General features: G+C 41.2%; 1 protein-coding gene across 2 annotated transcripts in view; it reads right to left on the bottom strand.

The window, feature by feature from the left end:
• Positions 1-18952, bottom strand: part of TMEM200A (transmembrane protein 200A) — a 92643-nt gene extending 73691 nt beyond the window's left edge. The window contains exon 1 of one of the 2 annotated variants that reach the window (XM_036994073.2): positions 17597-18952. The gene's annotated coding sequence lies outside the window, so the exon portion shown is untranslated. Of the gene's footprint in view, positions 1-16794; positions 17241-17596 lie in introns of those variants that run through there. The other variant, XM_036994071.2, reaches the window with a different exon arrangement.
• Between the last annotated feature and the right edge of the window lie 3041 nt (positions 18953-21993).

Below are 21993 nucleotides of genomic sequence, written 5' to 3'. Positions count from 1 at the left end.
CTCCTGAAAACTCATCTGATAATCCTTCTTGCAGTGTATTCATAATAATGTGAGGTCACACAACACTATGAGCTGGCTGATACTCTTAGAAAAGGTTTTCAAGAAGGAAAATGGCAGGCAAGATCACTGGGTATGAGGTTATAAACCTCCTTTTTCCCCCAGCAAATAAAATGTAATTCTAAAATTAGAGATGTGCAAAGAAATTATTTTTTTCTTTAGATAATAAGCTTCTAACTAAGGGCATTTTCTTTTGTGGATTTTGATTTGGAGATGAAAGAACTGAAGGAATGGGGAGCAACCCTGTTAAACAGCTTCCTCTACAAAATGATCCATAAACTAGTTTTTACAGTGTGTGTTTTACTAGAGTAGTGACTTGTCTTTATTGTGCATTAAAAGTATTTATCAGAAGAACTTTGACTTGGCAGAATACAACAACCACTTTATTTAATAAGAATAACAAAAAAAAAATGGTCTGACAAATCCCTGACAATAAACTCAGTTTAGAATTTAAACAAACTCTGTTAGATCGCAGGAAGAATAAATAGATTATAAAAATGATCATAAAGAGCTAATCAGTCCCCCAGGGCCCTGGGATCATCCCTCCGGGTGGCTCACTCAACTCCGCGGCTCAGCGACCCAGTAGAGAGCCCCGGCTCTTTTCAGTCCTGGCAGTGCCTCATATGGTAAGAAATTTACAGTTTTATTATGCAATCCCCTTAACTGACAACACCCCAAAGCATATGTATGGAGCCTCAGGTCAACAATGCAAATCCCTTTCTAAAGACTTCTTTTTTCTGCCTACTTTCTTGCAAATTTTTATTTGAAGGACTGAATTAAAAGTGACTGAATGGTTTTCCTGTGTTTCTTATCACTGGATGAGATGCTGGGATAGAGATGAATCCTTTTGCAAAAAGATATTAAATAAAGGTTCTCCAAATGTAAACTTTTGTAATATTAGAGAAAAAGCAATAGTAAGCCCAAACTGACACTTGGAAGCTTCTAACAAGAGGAAAAGAGAACAAGTCATCCGGAAACTTTAGGGAGAAGTGTCTGCTGATTGGCAGGTGAACTTCGGTGTGATGTGATGATCACTTCAAGTGCTAAGCTTCATAAAGAATGCCAAAATATCCAGCGATGTACCTGGGAGACATGCTTTTCTTTCATCAGTCAAGGAAACTGCATGGAAAAGTTCCAAACATCATAGGAATTAATGGGTGCCTTTTCATTCATTAAAAACTGTAATTTAAAAACACAGGTAACAGAACATAATGCAGCCTTTAAAAAGGTGTGTTGCCAAAACTTCAGTAACATGACCAGTGTTTATAATAAACTAAAAGAAATACATTCATAAGGGTAAATTGATTTCATATAAAACACTAGCAAAAACAATTGACAATGTTGAGAAAGTACTTTAGAAGTGATTTCTTCTTTCTTGTATTATTTGAATAAATTATTCTTCTTGACTTCTTTGGGTTTGTTGGCCCTCAAAGTTTTCATATGTGTCTGAATTATTCAGTACGTTTTAAAAGGGAAAATAGTCCTTTGTCCTCATAATGAAGAGAGTGTTCACCACTTTCTGATATTCATTTTTATGTGATTAGCTAAAACACTAAAAATTAAAAGACATTTACTGGGTTTTGGGCATGACAACTCATAATTTATTGATCAGTATTTTCAGAGAGCTCGGGAAAGCAGTATGTAGTTCTGATGAGGTATGATGGCCCTGGGAACCCGATCATCTGCCACTGCCAGGCAGACAAGTGTTCAACTTTCAATTTTATTAAGATGGCACAGTGGATGTTTCAAAACATCAAAATGAAAAAAGGACAGGAAAAGGACTGGAATATCTATTGTCATTTCGCATTCCCCTCCTGGCTATGATTTAGAATGCCAGTGTGCCCAGACTTGCGCCTCAGAGGGTTTCCTTACCTTCGGGATGGCACTGCTGGCTTCTTAGCAACCAGGGAGAAGGAAATTTCTTAGTCTAGGGTGGCTCTTGCTCTGAACTAGTTAATATCTTCAGCTTGATAAGACTGTCCCCTCAATCAAGGTGACACTATCCTGCCAGATGCCATAGTCCCTACAGAATGCCTCAGAGCTGCTGTCCTCGTTCAGTTTACTGTGACAACCCCATAACCTCTGAGAGTAGTCATAAACATAGTGGAACACCACATCTAGCTTTAAGGAGCTCACAGAGTTCACCAGGTAAGAAGGCTTGCTTCAGGTCTGGAGCTCTGGGGCCGGAGCAGGTGCCTTGAGGGGCCTGGCCACAGATGATGACTCAAGAGGAGAAACCTAATAGCAGAACCATAGCAGACTGAACAGCAGAAACGTTCCTGTTTAGTGCATCTACATTGCCCCTGCCCCACCAAGGTGGACAGAGAATTTGCTTGGGGGCAGGGAGGGGGTATTCCCTGTGGGGCTCCAGCCTTACTTCAAAGCCCTGGTCTCCAAAAGACAAGTGATCAACTCCCCATCAATAGACTTATAGGAGGCTCTATTTTTTGGTAACATTGCTCATGGTAACACCATGAACAAAAATAATAATAATAATTCCCCTTCCTCTCTCCATTCAACTTCTTTTGTTGTCTTGAGGAAGATGATAGGTCCCTTTATACTGCTTATACCCCTGGGACTGGGATGGCCAACAGAAGGTAGACAAGCCTCTCCTGGGGCATCAGGCTTAATTGCTGGCATAAGGAAGGAACCTTGAAAGTGCTAGAAAATGAACCAATTATCCCAGTGGAGGCACGGGACAACTCCACAGGAAGAGGTTCATTCAAGGTGGATCTAGACAAGTGAAAAAGTGCTTCCCCTAGCAAGGATTTTCCATCCAGGCAGAAATAACAGCTGTTTCATACAGAGCATCTGTGCGCAGCAAGGTCATCCTGGTGGAAGTAAAAGGAGAGAAGGGACCACACTGGGCAGTGTCACTTCATGTCACCTACTTTGCACAATTACTTAATATGACCTTTAATAACCCCAACAACAGTTCCAAGGAGGTCATGTTCCATGCCACAAATGAGTGAACTGGGGCTCAGCAAGGTTGAGTAACATGACCAAGGTCACATAGTGCTCAGGTGGTAATGCTTACATTCTCCAGTGATTTTCAAATTATGCATGGCAACAGAACTCTTTTTTTCTAAACAAAATCTCACTTAAATCATAGTAGCCCAGATAATCAAAAGTTGACTATACTTTTAAAAAAATATTTTTGAAGGACAGCCACCCAACTAGGCAGCCAGATGGCAGCAAGTTTCTGGGAAGAATGAAAGAGAACACAGACCAGAGATAGGCTCCCTCTTAGAGAAGCTCCGGGCAGGTCAGCTAACCAGCCTTTCAAAGGTTAACTTTTAGTTAGCAATTCATCAAATCCTGTTAGATAAACTATAGAAAACTAAAGAATAAAAATCAAATAAACCTTCCTGGTCCCACCACTAAAATTTTTAAATGACTCTTTGACTCTTGTCATGAAATGTTCTTTATACATGCAATTTAATTTTTTTTTAGAAGGTTGCCTCCCATTATCAGGGTATAATATCATGCTATAATGCTTGTCTGGCATAGCACAGGCGATTTGGGGTTGTCACTCTCTTTTAAATTATATTTTCCTTACAGAGTCCTGGAAAATAGAACAGCTTAAACCTCTTCTTGTGGTTTTAAAAACACTGATCACAAAGACAATGAGCTAGTGATGCTTTAAAAGGTATATACAGATGCATTAAAGAGTATAAAGACCTACTAAACTGGAAGGCAGCAGTGGAGTTGATAGAACAGATTAGTAGTCAGCACGATAATGAAAATGCCCTTCAGATATGTTATTCTACTATCACTTTACTGTGAAGGTATGACTTGTTCATCTACTCTGTTCCAATTCAGTATCAATAACTATAACATGAAACTCAAAAATTTAAAAAGATTTTCAGTAATTTCTAAGCCTATTTCATCCCAAAGTTTGAAGGCTATACTTCAAACCTCAGGGATGCAATGGAAGATAAAATTAGAGAAAGAAGTTGAATTGTGTCCTTACAAAGCTTTGTTGCTAATATCATGTACCGTTTATCAGTGACCTCACACTCCTAACTTTTCTCTTGCCTCCAGCACTGCTAATTCCTTCTATGCTTCTCTAACCATCCTAAGTGTGGAAATCCCCAAACCTTCCTCCTAAGCCCTTTACTCAGAATAAAGTCCAAAGTTCGTTGTGGCCCCAAGACCCTCTATGAGCCTCTGCTTTGTTTTAACCATGCTGGCCTCTTTGCTATTCAAATATTCCAAGTCAGCTCCCACTTCACAGGCTGCCTCCTCAGGACCTTTGCACTTTCTGTTCCCCTGGGCACTCTCCTCCCCAGACATTCTAATGATTCCCTCACTTCCTTCCTTCAGGTCTCTGTTCAAACGTGTGGGGCTTTTCGGTGACTATGCTACTCCAATCCCCATTCCGCTCACTCTCTCTCCCTGGGCCCTACTTTATTTTTCTTCTTACTATTTCTCACAACAAATTATAGGTGTATTGTCTGTCTCTTCCAACTATAATGTAGGGCTTTGTTTCCCGTTAGACATCTGGTGCCTGCAATTGTACATAGTAGGCACTCAGAAAATACTTACTGAATCAATGAACAAAGGAATGAGTGAGTGATGGGCTACCAGAAATCAAGAAGGCAGCAGGGCTGTGAAGGTCAAGGAGGAGCACTGCCAGTGAGGACTGAGAGGAGCAGCTTAGACTGGTGGATCCCAAGGCAGGGCAGCCAAGCAGCTGGCCCCCACTCTTTACCCCGACCCCCACCAAAGCAAGAGGCTAAGAAAGGAGGGCTGGGTGCCTGGGGAAGCAGGCAGGGTTGAGTCCCGGGAGCCTACCAGCCTGCAGGTATCCTGCCAAGTGAGCAAGGAGCCTCTGGCAATTGAGGCAGGAAAACTGAAACTCCTCAGGGTAATATCAGTTGCAGTGAGTGTCAGGACGCCGGTGGCTCTGTTATCTGGAGATGGATGGCATGGGCTGCCTTTCCTCCTTTGTCTTACTTTGTAATCTATCTTTTAAAAACCACTTAGCCACATTCCGAATTTAAGGCTTCAGTGAACTAATCCACCATTTCATTCACTACCACCCCTTTCCCCAAGCTTAGACTCAGAGAGACCCACCCAGATTGCCTTTCAGACTGGGTCCTCGAGAAGCCTGTTCTGCCCCCACACTGACCGCAGCGGCTGGCAAGTGGCATGCTCTTGACAAATGCGTGATGACTCCATAAGTATACCTGAACTAGATCTCCCCAAAGACACTGAACTAAACATTCTTAACAAGCATAACTAGTTTATATGCTATTATCATATTAACCATGCAGGTGTTGGCAGAAGAATTCTGCACAGAGGTTAGTTCAAGGAATGGGAGACTCATGAAGTAAATAAGGCATTTCCACGTGTCAGGTGTGGCAAAACCAACTGATGCTAATGCAACCTTTAACTAATATGTGGTCTTTCCAGAGATTTCTGTTTATACTGGGTGGCAGGGGGGAATGTAAGCAAAAGATATAATTATATCTGTGTATTCTATTTATATGTTCAATATTTAAATTTTTAATATTTTGAATAATTTTTAAATATTATTAATATTCAGAATACAGTTAACATTTTATCTAAACTTTTTCAAGAAATTATTGTCTTTTCATAAAAATTTGTCCTTTATTTGAGATTTTATATCCTAGAGTGATTTTTCTTCTGACATCATAGAAGATTCCATATAATTAATTCAGCAAACATTTACTGAATGCATGAATATACATGTCACTAAGCTAGGCACAGTTAAAAAATATAAGCTTCACATAACAAAATACAGTGGACTAAGTCATTTATATTCTACTGAAAGGAATGTATTTGTATTAATATTTAACATTGTTATTTATATTAAAACAGTGGATACACTTATATGGAGCGTCTTCAGCCACATTATGATATTTGGCATATCTTGAACATTACTGCTCAGGGAGCTTCTAATGTAAATGTTGCTTTTACTCCCAAACCCAATATCATCATTACAGTGAGGTATGACTTTGCATTCTTTATTTTTTTTTGTTTTGTTTCAATATTATTGACTATATTCTCTCTATGCTGTACTTTCATTCCTGTCACTAAGTGATATTATGAATGAGTTTTGTGCCTTTTTATCTCCTTTGCCTATTTTCCCACCTTCCCCACAAACAACAGTCCCCCTCACAATCCATGGAACCAGTAGTCACTTATCAGTGTCCATGAGTCTATTTTGGTTTGGTTAATTTGTTTCTTTTGTGTTTTTAGATTCCAAACATAAGTGAAATCATATCTATGTGTCTTTCTCTGCCTGGCTTATTTCAGTTAAGCATAATACCTTCTGGATCCATCCATGTTGTTGCAAATGCAAGATTTCTTTCTTTTTTACAGCTGAATAATATTCCATTGTATATGTGTACCACATTTTTATCTGTTTATCTATTGATGGGCACTTTGGTTGCTTCCATATCTTGGTTATAATAAATGATGTGGCAATAAACACAGGGTGCATATATCTCTCAGTGATTTTGTTTTCTTCAGGTAAATTCCCAGAAGTGGAATTGCTGGGTTAAGTGATATTATTATTATTATTATTATTATTATTATTATTATTATTATTATTATTATTATTATTATTTTAGTTCTTTGAGGAACCTCCATACTGCTTTCCATAGTGGCTGCACCAACTGACATTCCTACCAACAGTGTAGGAGGGTTCTCTTTTCTCCACCTTTTCACCAACATTTGTTATTTCTTGTCTTTAGCTAGTGGTCATTCTGACAGGTGTAAGGTGATATCTCATTGTGCTACACTGCATTCTTAACCTCACCCCGTTTTTCAATAAATATCCTCAAACATGTTCCAAAAGAAAAACCTTCCAATGACTTCCTACTGCAGTGAAATAAAACCTACCTCCTGCTCCCCTGCCTCACCCCCTACCACCAGAAATGTAAGGCTGGCTCTTAGCTTGTAAGTTTTAATTCAAATGACTCAAAGAGAGGTTTTCCCTGACCAGCTGATTTACAAAAGCCCAGGCACTCTATTATATCAAATTCCTCTACTTCCCTATAGCACTTTCCATTGTCTGAAACTGTCTTGCTGGTCTCTCCCACCTAGAACGTGTGCTCCACCACAACCTTTGTTTTGATCCCTACCCTATTCCCAGATGCCAACACACATTATTCACTGAATCAATTATTCATCAGTGAACTTCCTACAGAGCTTGAGTGGACTATCTTACGCATGTTATGAGAAACTTCACATATCCTTTCAGTAAGCACATAATAAATGTATAGGTTATGTTTGCCTATATAGTTTTCCATATTATCATTATGTAAGTGCCTCACATTTGACAAAATGTGTCATAAGTAGAATTTAACAGCAACTCCTGAATGAATCTCACTAAATAGTGAGTTGGTAAACAAATGAATAAAAATAATTTTCCTCAAATTTATTGACTGAGATCCATAAAAGGAAATGGAGTTAAAACACTATGAAGTCTCCTTCAACTTTGAGAAGAAAATACAAATTATTTTTATTTGAGTTGTGAATTATTTTTGAGGAAAAACTGCAGTTGTGGAAAAACTGAAATTGGCACACAAACTCCACCACAAACTGACTGCTATGGTAAGGCTGGTAGCTCCCTTGTAATCTCAAGCAATGTTTTTGGACAACAAAATCCTACAGGGATTTAGGAAAGATCCAAATTCCTCCTTCTTGTGGGATGAGTCAAAGTCCATCAGTATAAACACCAGAAACTATAATGTGGTTGGCTTTTCTTTGGAAGGGGCAATAAAATAAGAAGGTTTGAAATTCAGGATCTTGGCTTATTTGGGGGAATCGATTTTGAACAGAGCAGAGGTTCTCTCAGGGGAAAGCTCAAACGTTTTTACTTTCTATCTTAAAGCACATCCCACCTCACATTCTACCCAGCAGGGCAACCTGGTTACCTGCTGGAAACACAGCCATAAATGAACAGACACTGGCCTGCACTCACTTGGGTCACAGCCCCTTTGCATAGCATAGGAACTATGAGCACAACACTTACATATCCCACGGCTGCAAGGACCTGACCACTCGGCTCCAGACGCAGAGCTAGGGAGGGTTTGCCCTCAAAGCTGGGCTTGTGCCCTGCATCACGTGGATCCCCAGGTTCCCACCACTAAGGTCTGAAGAGCACCCACACAGGAGGTATATATTACTGACTTAAAAAAAAAATCATTCACGAGCTAATTTTCCTCTGTCTGAAGGAACACTTGTAAATAAAATTTTTAAAGTTCAGTGGTTCACCACAATATTTTAACAGTCTACATTCTAAAAGAGAGTTTTGGGTAACAAAGGAAAGAAATCAGCAGTTAGCAGAAGCTGTTACTCATTTTGAAATGGCAGCTTTTCTCATTAAAAAAATAAATAAATAAAACTCTAGGGCAGGCACGGCAGGCATGGTGAGGAGGTATTTCCATACACTATCAATCACAAGTTCAACTATTCTGAAAACTGGGTTTTCATTAAGTATCTCAAGTTTTAAGACATTCATACCCCTTTGACCCAGGAATTACTCCTCCAAGAATCTTGCTTAAAAAAGTAATCTGAAATGCGAACAAAGATCTCATCAAAATGCTATTTATAATACCAGTTATTTGGAAATAGCCTAAAAGTACAATTTAGGGGGAATAGTTAATAAATTATGGTGTATCCATATGATCAAATATTATACAGACATAAATAAAGCTTGCCTAGAAGTTGGAAAATATTTAGGACATAAGGTGAAGCAAAGAAAGCAGGTTGTAAAAATGTTATTAACGATGGAAAAAATTCATTTAAAATAAGGAAGGGGAAAATGCCAAAATGTTATGGGGGCCTTTGGGTCATGTTATTACAGGCAAATTTTCTCCCTGATCTCTTATCCTTAATGTATTTTCCTACATTTTTATTGGAGGCATGTACCGCTTTTATGATTAGAAATGATAATACTACTTCAAAAATAAAGTAACTCTTATATTACAAATACTTGCACATGTATGTTCAGTTTGCTGATCTGATAGGTGGTTTGCTAAGGGAGCCAAATTTGTGCCCCTCCTATGCCAAAATCACACAGAGTATTGAGATTCTCTGGATCCATCCTACATTTCAGCCCAGAGATGCTGATTCTCAAAAGGTAAAAACTTCTTTACAGCTGCCAACCTATCAGCACCTCTGTGATTAGCTGTTTGTGAAAGAGCCTGTTTCTTTTTGGCATTACTTAGATCCTATGAGCCTCTAATATTCTTTCCAGCTTTATTTCAATGTATTATAATCATTGGTTTATATCTGGCTCTCCCATGAAATTATGAAATTCTTGAGATCCTTGTTATCCTGATATCCCCAGAATCTGAGTACCTGGTAAACAGCGGGCACTGAATACATGTCGTTAAACAAACTATTATAATATGAGGAGAAATTACCTCAATAATCCCAAAGAGAAACATTCACTAACAGGATTCTATTGTAATGGAAATCTTGGTTGGTGCATGGAATCAGGTACCTTTGGAATGTAATTTCCTGTTCATGAAAGAGCAGAGCTACCCCTGACATCCCCGAGCAGTCCTGCCACTCACAGCTAAGGCCCTGGGGTTCTCCTGTTGGACGCAAACAGTTTCTCAGAACATCAATACAAGACAAAGCCACTCTGTGACCATGACAGCTCAGAACAGAAATAAGACCACTCTGTCATCATGTCGGAACACAAACAAAACCATGAGCATTGTCCAATCCTCAAAATGACCAATACTCCCCTAATTTGGCTGAGTGACTGCTGCTGCCTGCCAATTACAGTGTTAGCCTCTCTAGTCTTGCCTCTTTTGTGGTAGTTTGTTAAGATACAAAATCACAGGATTATCCCTACTTCAATCCAGACCAAAGCCCTGCTTCTTTAAACACTCTCTCAATCACATAAAACAAGCCCAAATCCTATAATAACTAACTTCTAACACCCTCTTACTGAGAAGCCCCACATTTCTCTGTGATATATATTCTTCCCAGGTGTAGCAAATAGCAAACCCTACCTGTTCGACCACAAGTAATTTCCCGGTGGTCTCCAGCTGAAGGGCACCAATAAATTCTCAGTCCTACCTGGATGTTCTCCTCTTATCTCTCTGACTATACATAGTCACCACAATTTACCTCTTCCTGGAAGCCTCCCCAGGTTTCAGATAGTTCCATTCCTGTTAGTCTCCCTAATATTTATGTTCAACTACTACTATTAAGTTTGTACTTCATAATTCTAGCTAGTGCTGTCACCTTGATTACCCTCTGAAAGATCCTTCCAACTTTCAAATCATATTATTCTACTATGTTGCTTTAAAAATCTTATGCATGGCTGTTTTACCTTCCTAAAAAGGCTGTGAATTCTCACAGATATGCCTCGAATATACATTCTCATATATGTTCTCATTCCTTTTCCTGTTACATACACATACACACACAGTCCATTGCACACAACAAAATTTGCATTCAGTCCTGTGTCTAAGCAGATAAAAATTTGACCTTGCAGTTGCTAGAGAATGACAGGATGTCAATGATATTCCATTAGTAAATAATTCCATTTGGAGTATCTTCAAGTATAGATGGTTATAGCTGGAGTGTGTTTCATGTACCTACTAATTCAGTATGCATGCTAATACTCTCTCTCTCTCTCTCTCTCTCTCTCTCTCTCTCTCTCTCTCTCTCTCTCTCTCTCTCTCTGAATCTGTTTATCATATTTCAGGGCAAGCACCTGTATGTATAAAGGTAAATTCAGGCCATGGCAGTTGGTAAAAGTCCCTTCTCTTCAACTAAAATCAGTGACTAAAATTAGGCCTCCCAAACATCGGACTTGCTGATCTATCTGTCCTGCATAATGATAGAGATCCTGCACTGAGGGGAAAAACACCCTACTAGATGATTAATCTAACCCCATCTTCTTCTAACATCAGATCTGATCCTGCTGGGCAAATCCTTTTCTGACCTGCTCTCTTCTCACATTCTGATGTCTAAAAGTTGACTCCTGGTCTCCCTTTACAACCACACACCCCTGCTGACTTCCCCATTTCTGCCACCCAGACTTGAAATTGGCCTTGCTCTGCCCGGACCAGCCTGCCTCCCTGATGATGCAGGATGAGGTCTAGATTCAGACAGATCTGGGTTTCCATGACAGCTCCTTCATCTTACAGTCTGGCTCCAGAAACTCAAGTAAGTAAGTAATTTAGCCTCTTGAAGCCTCCATTTCTTGACTTGCCTTGAAAAAAAGAAAAAAGAAGCCACAGTATTTACCCTCACAAGGGCTGTAATGAAGATTTGGTGAAATTATCTATCTATGGCACATGGCAGATGCTCTACAAATATTAGCTCTTTTTTTTCCTAACAGTGCCTGACACTAACAGAATCCTGTCTCCCTCTGAGGAGCCACCCATTACATATTCTTATTGACTTACACCAGGAAGAGTATTTAAAACAGGGCAGATGGGAGAGTTCCTGTTCTCAGAAGAACAATCAAGTTGTTCTATTGATCTGCCCACCTGTTCAACTTCCTGATGTTCCTCCCATCTAATTTCCTTGCTATGCTCCAAATCCCAAACCAATAATCCACACATGATATTTTACTTCGGCATCCGTGTCCAGTTTGCCGCTGAGCAGGGATATTTGCACCTTCACCCTGATCACCTTTATTCAATCCCCTCTGGAACTTCTGTCACTCTGGTTACCTATTAGAGGGCCTGACCTTGGCCCGTCCTTCAATCTGGCCTGATATCCTGGATTCTGACCTTGAGCTTGAGAGGTAGTACTGCACAGTTTATTAAAGCCCAGGCTTTTGTCTTGGACTGCCAGGGTTTGAATCCCAGAGCTACCACTTCATAAGCAAGTTATTTACCTCCCTAACTTTCAGTTTTCTCACCTTAGAGAGCTTTTATGAGATCTAAGTAATATAATGAATTTAAAGCATGTAACACAGGACCTGGTATACTAAATAGGTCCTCAATAAATATCAGTGCTATATATATAAAAGTTTTGCCCTAGGACTCATGGTAACCACAGGCCTCCTTTCTACACAGTCCAGCTACCATGACTACCCACAACGTACAGCCACTTCACCTCCTGGCTCGGCCTGTCTTCGTGGTCTGGTCGTCCTTGATCCAGTTCATCCCACAGATACTTCTGTCAACAGAGATGCTCCTTCATCCTCACATACAACCTCACCAGAGGTTCACAATGTTGCTTATACATGCCGAAATTCTAATTTGGGACCTGTAGCTTTAGGCCACCTAAGTGATGACTGTAATCTATTCCTACTGCCTACCCTCTGCCTATCTCCCACAAACCCAATGAATTTGCATAAACAATTGTCCTGTGTTCATTAATCCACTTTTCTGTGTCAACCTTCACTGCATCTATAATGCCCCAAATAGGTGTCTTGACTCTCCTGATCTCTGATAACCAGGATTTCTGGAAATGAAATCCATAGGCTGGAGATAAAGCACAGGAGTATTTGCTAAAAGTACACAGATATGGAGAAATGGTGGGCTCCTCATTCAATATTATTCTGGGAACCATAATCCTTTCAGCAAAGTCTAGATACAGAGGGCATTATTTCATCACTGGGATTTGCCCTGGCTGGGAGGAGGGTTCCACCTCTGGATTATGCCTGACCTTGGGTACCTGAGTTGGCTCCATGTACAAACATCACATCATTTTGCTGTCCCAGAAAAGGGAGAATCTTCTTCAATAATAGACATGTTGCTTTTGACTGGCAGCATCATTAGCTTGGGAGAATCACATCTCTATGTGGTCTTGACAAAACTGTTCACCATGGTGCCCCTACCAGCCTCCTCCTACCCACCCCACCACCAGCACCACATACACACAGTGTTGGGCACATGATTCAATCCAAGACTCACAAGTAGCACTCTCTATGATAGATGTAGAGACTGATTCAACAACCACTGCAGCAGGACTAATCACAGCCCTTTCAGGAGATTTCTACAAATGGGACCTGGAAGAGACAAGACCTCTCATTCTTATGGCTCAAAAGCCCAAAAATGCAGGCTTGGAACTACTGACAGTCCTCTTCCTCAACACCTGGAAAGGGGCCTCAGAAAGAAGCTGACACAGAGAGGAGAGGAGAAAACAGAGAAAGACAGAAAGAACACCAACATAGTCGTGTGAGTCTCTGGCTTCCAACTATGACTGAAGCAAGGTCCACCTTTGGACTGTCCAGCCACATGAGCCTAATAGTAAGTCTGTTTCCGCTTAACCTAGTTAAATATAGATTCCTCACATCTATAACCAAGCAAATCATGACAAACTGCCTTCCCCAGGAACACGGTGGGAAGTGGGGGTAATTGTCCTCTTTCGGTGAAGTTAATGCTTGGTGCAGAGTATAATGCCTCTATAGGAGGAGAGGTACAGACCCACATCTTCACACCTTGCTCACATCCCTTCCACTCCTCTCTAATTTCACCTCTGGCAACAATGTTTTGCAAAAAAAAAAACAAAAAAACACACACACAACTTGCTACTCAAACTTACCCTGTTGATTAACAGTACAATGTCCCAAGAAATCCCTCTTTTATACAAGAATTTCCCTTTCTCAGCTGCACTCACAGCTCTTAGTAGTCTTACCAATGACTCTCTAATAGGCAAACCCCAGAATTCCTGCTGGCAAGGGGAGGGAGGTGAGGTGGGAAGAAAGCACAGAACAGGAGTCATTAGACTAAACACCAATGATCAGAATTCAAGACATTTCAGGAGACCTCGATCTCTTAATTGGAGACTCTTATCTTCCAGAATGTAATCTGAATTTTTATTCCAAAATTAGAACTTCCACTAAAATCTGACAACAACCTTCTCTCTCTCTCACGCTAACACAGGGTTTCCAAAGCATGTTCTAGCTTCTCGTATTGCTACAAACCCCACAGCAGGGCAGTGGAGCACACTTGTGCTTTGCACTATTAGTACTGGTTTCATCATCTTTCTGCTCTAATTACCTCCTCGGTTGTTACAAAAAATCAATTGCAATTACTTGTAAAAATTCATCAAAAACCATCAAGTATTAAGTGAAAGGTGGTATTTATTATTTTCTTATGTTTTGTGAACTCAGATAATCAATGATGGGTCAGATGCCCCAGATACGATCTCCTTCAACCTCCTATTAGCAACATTGCTACCTTTCTCTACTTCCAACAGGGCCTTCAGCCTGTCTTCCCTGAACTGAGACTCTACTAACTAAATCCCTGCACACTACAATCTGATTAATTCTTTCCTTAATTCTACCAGGGTTCATCATGCAGCGTTTTAGAAAGAGGATGGGAAGATCACAGTCCAAAGCCCTCGATCTGCTGATTAGGGCACAGAGATCCAGAAGGGCCAAGGGTCCATCCAGGGCCACATAGTCAGCAGCTCAGGAGGACAAGTTGGGTTTTCCTACTCCCCATCTAGGGCCCTGATGCCCAAGGACCATCCCAGGTGCTCACAGCTCTGTGACACGTTTTCCAGTCTTCTCCCCACCAGCCTATGGGAGGTCCCATGGGAGAGGTTACTGCACCATGCACTGGCTAACACCGCACCTAAGGAGTGTTCGTCCGTGTTCTCTGAGTGCTTGGGTACATATCAGACCTTAGCAGGCAAAACTCATCCTAGGTTCTGAAATGGATACAGTTGATAAAACTGCAAATCATATGTTCCTTAATTAAATGGAGAGTCCATCTCTCTGCAGATTGTTTTTTTTAATCTCTACACAAGTTCTTTTTCCAAATGTGTTTTGCCTGATGACGGCTCCCCACATTGTCTCCTATTTAGAGAAAATAATACTAAATGAAATTTATTTTTAAACTACCTCTTTGAGACTCTACATTTTGTTTAATAATTTATGTGCATTACTATGAGGACTTATGTTTTATCTTCTACCAATTGTGCTTAAGAAATGTAAAAGCTGACATCGGATTTTATCTTTGTTCTTATCTATTTTCCTAAGATGAATATGAATTTCTTTTCCTTTATGCTGAGAATCATCGTGAGAATTTAAGCAATCAGTTTGGATTCACTCTCCCTATATGTCAATAGTTATCTTTCTCTGAGTTGTTGTCATAATTCTGGAACTACACAAGTCCAATTATAGCAATCTAATTCTTAGAGCATTTAAAAGCTTCACTAAAAATTATTCCAAGTTAAAATAACAAGTAAAGCTACCCGTTACAATGATCTTTCCTGGAGATCCCTCTTGATCATGAGTACTTTTAGGCTACTACACGCATTTACCTGGAACCACCTCAGAAGCAACAGGTAGAACTTTTCTATGCCTACTGTCTGGAAATTGCACACACAGACTTCCCACTCAACAACTCTTTTTCACTGAAGGCTTTCCCAGCCTAGGATACAAAGCTAATTATAACCACAGTTACAAATCATAGCTAAATCATCTCATAATTTTGAGCTCTCTAGTAGGACTTGGTTAGAGAAAATCATTCCTAACAACCTTGGTATATATTTTTAAGAGTAAAAAAAATGTCATAGTATTAAATTGCTAAAGCATTTAACGATAGTTTCCATATAATGGAAATATTATTTTCTATTTAGAAGAACTCCTTCACTTAAGTTGTTTGAAAAGCATGAAACTATAAGCAGATGCTTCTGTATGGGTAAACAATAGAGGAAAATAAAGTAAGGTTTAAGAAGGTTCCAAATCTAGCCTACTTTTCACAAAACGGTAATATATTCTGGTATCTATAGCCAAAAAACAGCTGAAGGTCATTCAGTAGTATTTCCATAATGCAAGACATGACAAACCATCAAAGTAAGTAGCTTTTCCATGAGCAGGTAATATTTATGCATAAAGCACTACAGAAAGTTTACCTCAGAACTTGGTTTGACTGCAAAACTGAAAGAGTTCAATACTCTTACTGACAAATTAGAATAGTTGCCCGTTCTTGAAATGTTTTCTATGTATATAGTTGTCCACAACTACTTTTGAAGGTCTTCAGAAGAAAAAACAGGGTGAGACACACTAGTACAACATATTTAGTTCTGAGATATACAACAGACTAAGGTGTATTGGGATTGACTCCAATTAGTAAATTACATATAGGTGAAGCATCTGGCTTTCTGGCATTACTAATGCCTGGTGTTGAACAATTAGTTGTTTTTATTACAAGTATCACACACACACCTAACCTTGTCAGTCTACATTTATGGGCAATAAAAACAGAGAGCTTGCACCTATACAACGTGAAACACTGGCTTGGACAATTTATAGCAAAAGAATGATTAATGAAGTAAATCTTGCACTCCCTCAGCCCCTTCTCTTTAGGACAGACTATACAATTAGAGTAGGCTGAACTGGGCAAATAATTGCCTTAGCTCCTTATTTTGCCTAAGGAGCTGGTGCCACATACAGATACTGCTTTAGAAAACCCTGACCACACTTTGCTCCTGCAAGGACGACGATAAATTAACGCTGTGGACATCTTTGCAGAGAATGCTGACTCTCTGGAACGGAGACAAAGGAAGGTGTAGCTTGGAGAAGAAACCCAGCCAGGCGCTCCGGGATCTCGGAGGCTGCCCCGCACCGCTTCTCTTGCCCAGCGGAGACCGAGCAGTCCGGAACACGGCGTACTTGGTTTATTTCCCAAACTTCAGGAAACAGTGCTTACCCTAACTCTGGAGACTGAAGCAGGGGACAGTAGGGCTGAAAGGGTGCCCCGTTTCAGTTGCAGCGGCTGCCCACCCACATTTGCACCTCGGCAGCACGCGTTCCTTCCCCCTCACCTGTCCTGAGCGCGGGGCCTTCGAGATCCAGTCGCCCCTCCGGGCTCTCACTCCAGGAGCTGTTGGGACGTCGGGTGCCTCCGGAGACGAGCGAAGGCGGCGGCAGGCCCGGGGGCGTCAGCGGGAAGCTCGGCAGCCGCGAGCAGCCGCGGTCTCCCTCCCCATCCCGGCGGGGCTCGGGCAGAGGACGCGGAGCGGCCACCGCGGGCGGATGAGTCAGGCGAGGGGGCGGGCGGCCCGCTACTCCCGAGCCGCGGGGTGGCGGCGGCCTCGGGGCGGGGAGGACGCCGCCGCCTGTGCCCGCCGCGGGTCGCGGGGCTGCCGGCCGCCCCCACGGAGCGCACCGAGCCTGAGCGCCCCTGCCCTCGGAGGCCACCGGCGCGGCGCGCGGAGCGGAGGACAGGCACGCGCAGCTCAGGCGCCGTCGCCGCCTCCAAGACAAAAGGGACCCAGAGGCTGGGAGGGGAAAAGTTTTCTGCTCGGCCTCAGACAGATCCCAGCCTAACCTCACGCCCCAGGCGCGGAAGAGGCGGGCTGGGGGCGGGGGCGGGGCGGGCTTCCAGGAGCACCGCGGCCCCGTCGCCACCCGGGTGCGAGCCGATCTCGCCACCGCCGCCTACGACCCGTGGGAACTACCCCCGCCTGCTGCCCTCCCCTCTCGCCTCCTCCTCGAGGATGCTGACAACACCCACTTCTCCCCCACCAGGACCCCCAGTTTCTGCACTCGTCCCCCGACCGCGAAGTTACACTTCTAGGACCGGCGTCACCGCGGACAAAACCCATCTGAGAACGAGATACTCACTTTCCAGAGCTCTTCTCCGGGCTGAAAGGCCAGAACGGGGAAACGGACACACCCACCGTGGGGCACGCCTCTCGTTGCGGGGGACCCTGGGTCTGAGCCGCAGCCCGGGCCCGCAGGTCCTCCCGAGCAGCAGGGGACCACCAGCTGATTGCGGGCGTTCTTGGAGCAGGCCCCTCCGCTCCACGCCCCTCGGGCTCTTTCTTATTTGACGCCGCCTGGGCGGGTTGGGGTCCCCCTGGCGGGCTGCGCTGGCGCTGCGCGAGTGAAGCCAAACCCGGCCCGCAGCCAACCCTGTGAAAGCCCCCTCGGTCTACACTGCCCTAGAGCTCCAAACCAATTAGTCGGTCCGCTGCGTGAAGGCGCCCTAGGAGAGTGGCTTGAAGGCGAGGGTCATGGGCAGGTGGGACGAAAGCGAACCGGCTCGTTGACGGCTTCAGTGAGCAGGGCTGAGGTTAGGCTCTAAATATCAAGGGTAATGAGGGGGACAGGTTATTACTCCTTTCCCTCAAACATCCAGTGAGTAGAGATTGCGCCCTGTTCATAGAATAAAACAATATGATAATTACCACCAGTTTGGCAGAGACAGAAGTGATGAATATATATGTAGGTCAATTCAGTAAGTTAAGTTTCGTGTAAACTCTGGATTCTCAGATATTCCAACTGTGGCACTGGCATGTGCCGAGCACACTAGCCCCCAGCACTGGGAATGGGAGGTAACTGTGTGTCTGCTGAGTGTACTTTAGGGGATGGACTGAAGGCAAGCATGGCATTGGGGTGCAGTGTATGTGTTAGAGAGAGAGAGATTGAGAGGAGAAGAGAATTCCATGAAAACTTACCAGAGTTAAAAAAATATGTATAGATGTATTGGAAATCAGATATGGCAGTGAAGACAGACTGTAGACATGGATTTCCTGTAATACAGTTTTCCTGTTTTGACCCCAAGAAGTTGGAGATTTGGCATTTTTAGTAAAAATTTCACAATCAGAGTGTAAAAAAGGAAAAACTAAACTAAAGGAGTCGCGGGGTGTGTGTGTGTGGGGGGGGTGCAGTGTGAAGAAATGAGTCACCTCTGTAAACCATCTGTAGTTTTATTTTTACCCTACCTGCATCTAGTACTCTTTAGCCCACAGTTGCCTGCTTAATTCTGTTAGGTTTTCTTACACATTTGTCAGTGTGTAAGAGGTGCCCCTCCAAAGGGTTGTGATTCCACTGGGTCTTCCTTCTAGTTGTAACATCTTTATATTATAAAGAAATACCCTGAAACCACATTTTTTCATGAAGCTCCTAAGAGTGGACATCTGGTTACCTTCACTAGCTTCCTAGGGAATGAGTACCAGGCTCCGAGTGTCCATACAGATCATTAAACACGGCCTCCTATCTAAGACAAGTGGTGAAACATTTTAAATGGTCATCTAATCATTTTACACGTTTAATGAATTACTGAGCCTTCCTCAAGAGGGAGTGAGGAAGGCCATGAAAGAAGGAATAAGCACATTCTTACGGCCACAGATACTGACGATCATTTCTGAACTTAGCTTTCGGTGATTCAACCAAAAAGGAAGCAGAAAGATAAACTACATGAGACCACAACAAAGGGATTACTTATATTTCTTTTAAGTATAATTACTATTAATCTCAGAGAAGATTGTCTTATAAGTAGAAGATTATCTGCAATTCAGAAGACCAAGAAATTCCCAAGATATTAGCTATAAATATTCCTCTGGTATTGTGCTAGAGGCAAGCTCAGGTAAATTATTAAATCTCTGCTAATGGCCAGTATCTCTCCATCTGGAAAAACAAAACAAAACAGTGAATATGTGAATATACCATGCCACTAATGGATTTTGAATTTATCTCCATACCTACTGTTGAAATAATGGGGGGAACTCTCACCATCAAGCTGCAATACACTTTACACATAATATTTTTTGATGTATCCTTGTGAGATATATAAATTTCCTATAGAACAAGCCCATATTATAAGAATGCATAGTGTGAAGAGAGTCCTCCTTCCTGTAATGTAATCTCAACTACCTACTAACAGAGACTTTGCACCTCACATCTGCCATCCCTAAGTAGGAGCAAAGTACTTATTTCAAATAATGTGTTTTAGTATAAATTGAATGAAACAATACATATAAAACTCTTCTTGTCTATGACACAGATCATTAACACATATTTAAACACACACATGCACATACTCCGAACTTGTTTTAATGCTATTAACATAGTAGATATAAAAAAAAGTCTTCCTCTGGAATCAGTAATTAACTTGAGAAAAATGTTGAAATATGAAGGTCAATATTTCCACTCTTGGTACAATTTTAATGTAAGCCCCATTAATGGCAAGAAATTTTTAATGAATTAATTTTGAAAACATACACTGGAATGAAAAAGAATGAGCTCTCTTAAATAGAGTATGTAACAAAGTTAAGGGAATGCCAATTTTTTTGCCATAAATGTAGTCTATAACATCTTCAGACCTGAGAAGTGGTCCTCAACCAGAAAATAAAAATATCTTTAATGGAAAACAAATGGAATTGCCAAACTCTTACCTGAATTACTTTCCTCCACCTGTGAAATAGACTGATAGTCTTAAAGCCCCCAAGGTATCTCTGCTGGAAGCCATAGCTTCTGTTTCAAAGTAAGAAGTAAAGAAAGACAAAGTCAACCAAAGAAAATAATCTATCTGACTTTATCCTTAAAATATGGAGGGAATACGGGAGAAAGAAAAAGCTAATGGAAATACATTTTTTTTAAATTTTAAGGTCATTTTTATTTCACTGTGATTTAAATAACACTTTGCCATCACTGTTTATTTTTCTTTCTCATTATGTACAACTGACTAATAGTTCAGTAGATTTAGCAGCAAAAAGATGCTAATTTATTTTCATCAAATGTGCAAGTGAGAGTGCTAACCCTTCTCATATAGATGTTTTTATAACATTGAGGCTGATTCTATTCCCTAAATATTTTATTAATTCTGTATTAACTTCTTTATTTGACAATAAACCTGATTAGATTCTTTTTACCTGAGGAGCACTGGCAGTATACCTTATAAAAATGCAAAAGAGGCACCCTCTCTTCCTTCTAACGCCCCAGTTGTTTCCTCTGGACAGATCTGTACCTATATGAAGGAAAAGATCACATCATGGCTGCTGGCAATCCAAGAGGCACTTTCTTTAAAAGTTTCTGACTATTTCGTTGCAACAGTCTATCCACAGAAGATAATAAGAGATTTGACTGAAATGGGTACCCACCTGTTCCACTGTCCATGGTACTGAATCATGCATTGAGCATTAGAGCCTCGCTATTCAAAGTGTGGTCTGAAGATTGGCAATTTTGCATCACTGGGGAGTTAGAATAGCAGGATCTCAGGCCACAACCCAACCTACTGAATCATACTCTGAAGTTAACAACACCCTCAAATGATTCATCTGCTTGTTAAATTTTTAGAAGTGCTACACTAGGACACAGTTCATGTTGCTTTGTGACTTCCCTGGAACTCTGCTTATATCTCCTCTCATTTCAGTCCCCTGCAGAGCCAGAGCCCAAATGCTGCCTTTTTAGCCATACTTTAATTGGTAATGGCAGTGTGGTGTTAACCCAGAGAGCTTAGACTTTGAATCAAACAGCTAGGTTAAGACCTCACCTTGTACTGAGCATTCTGAGTTTCATTGTCCTCATCCATAAAGTGTCAATAATTATGACATGTCCTTAGAATGCTGGTTTAAGGATTCAGTGATAAGAAAATAGTATTTTAAAAGTAGTTATCTTGGCATAAAGCAGATGTTCAACAAATCTGCCAATCACTGTGTGAGTGCTACATTTTCTATCAAGGAGTGGTGAACTCTTGACATCCAACACTCAAGCATGGTAAAGCAATTTCACCTCCAATTTCTGTTCAATCAAATCAAAAGTACATCCATAGAAAATTAATTAATTAAAAAAATTGTAAGAACTCATCTAGGCTGGTCCGATGGTAGTGGGTTATCAGAACTTATTAACATTAGTGTCACTGAAGTTGGTATACAACCCCTCATTGCTAAATTTGACTGATTTAGAAAAAAAATCTAATCTTTTTTTGTTTGGGGTTTACCCATCAAATCTTCTTTTAGTTTGGTGTTTCTCCACCCACAATTATGATCTAGAGTAAAAAAGAAAGGTCTTTCTTGACAATTATATTAAATCTGTTTTTATTAAATTAGAACAAGATGGCTTGGCATTTTGAATTCTACAATATTTATAAATATCTGGATGCCTGAATTCTGCTACCAACAGAAATCTGTACAGACAAACAGCTGACTTTGTAAATAGCAATCACTTATACTTATGTACAGGCCCTAATTAAGCCACAATGTTGGTAAAATAGAATGCAATTTAAATTATGCTATTTA

The sequence above is a fragment of the Manis javanica genome, chromosome 13 (genome assembly GCF_040802235.1).
Source record: "Manis javanica isolate MJ-LG chromosome 13, MJ_LKY, whole genome shotgun sequence".
Taxonomy (NCBI): domain Eukaryota; kingdom Metazoa; phylum Chordata; class Mammalia; order Pholidota; family Manidae; genus Manis; species Manis javanica.
The sequence above is the reverse complement of the archived record's forward strand: the minus strand, read 5'-3'. Positions and strand labels throughout refer to the sequence as shown.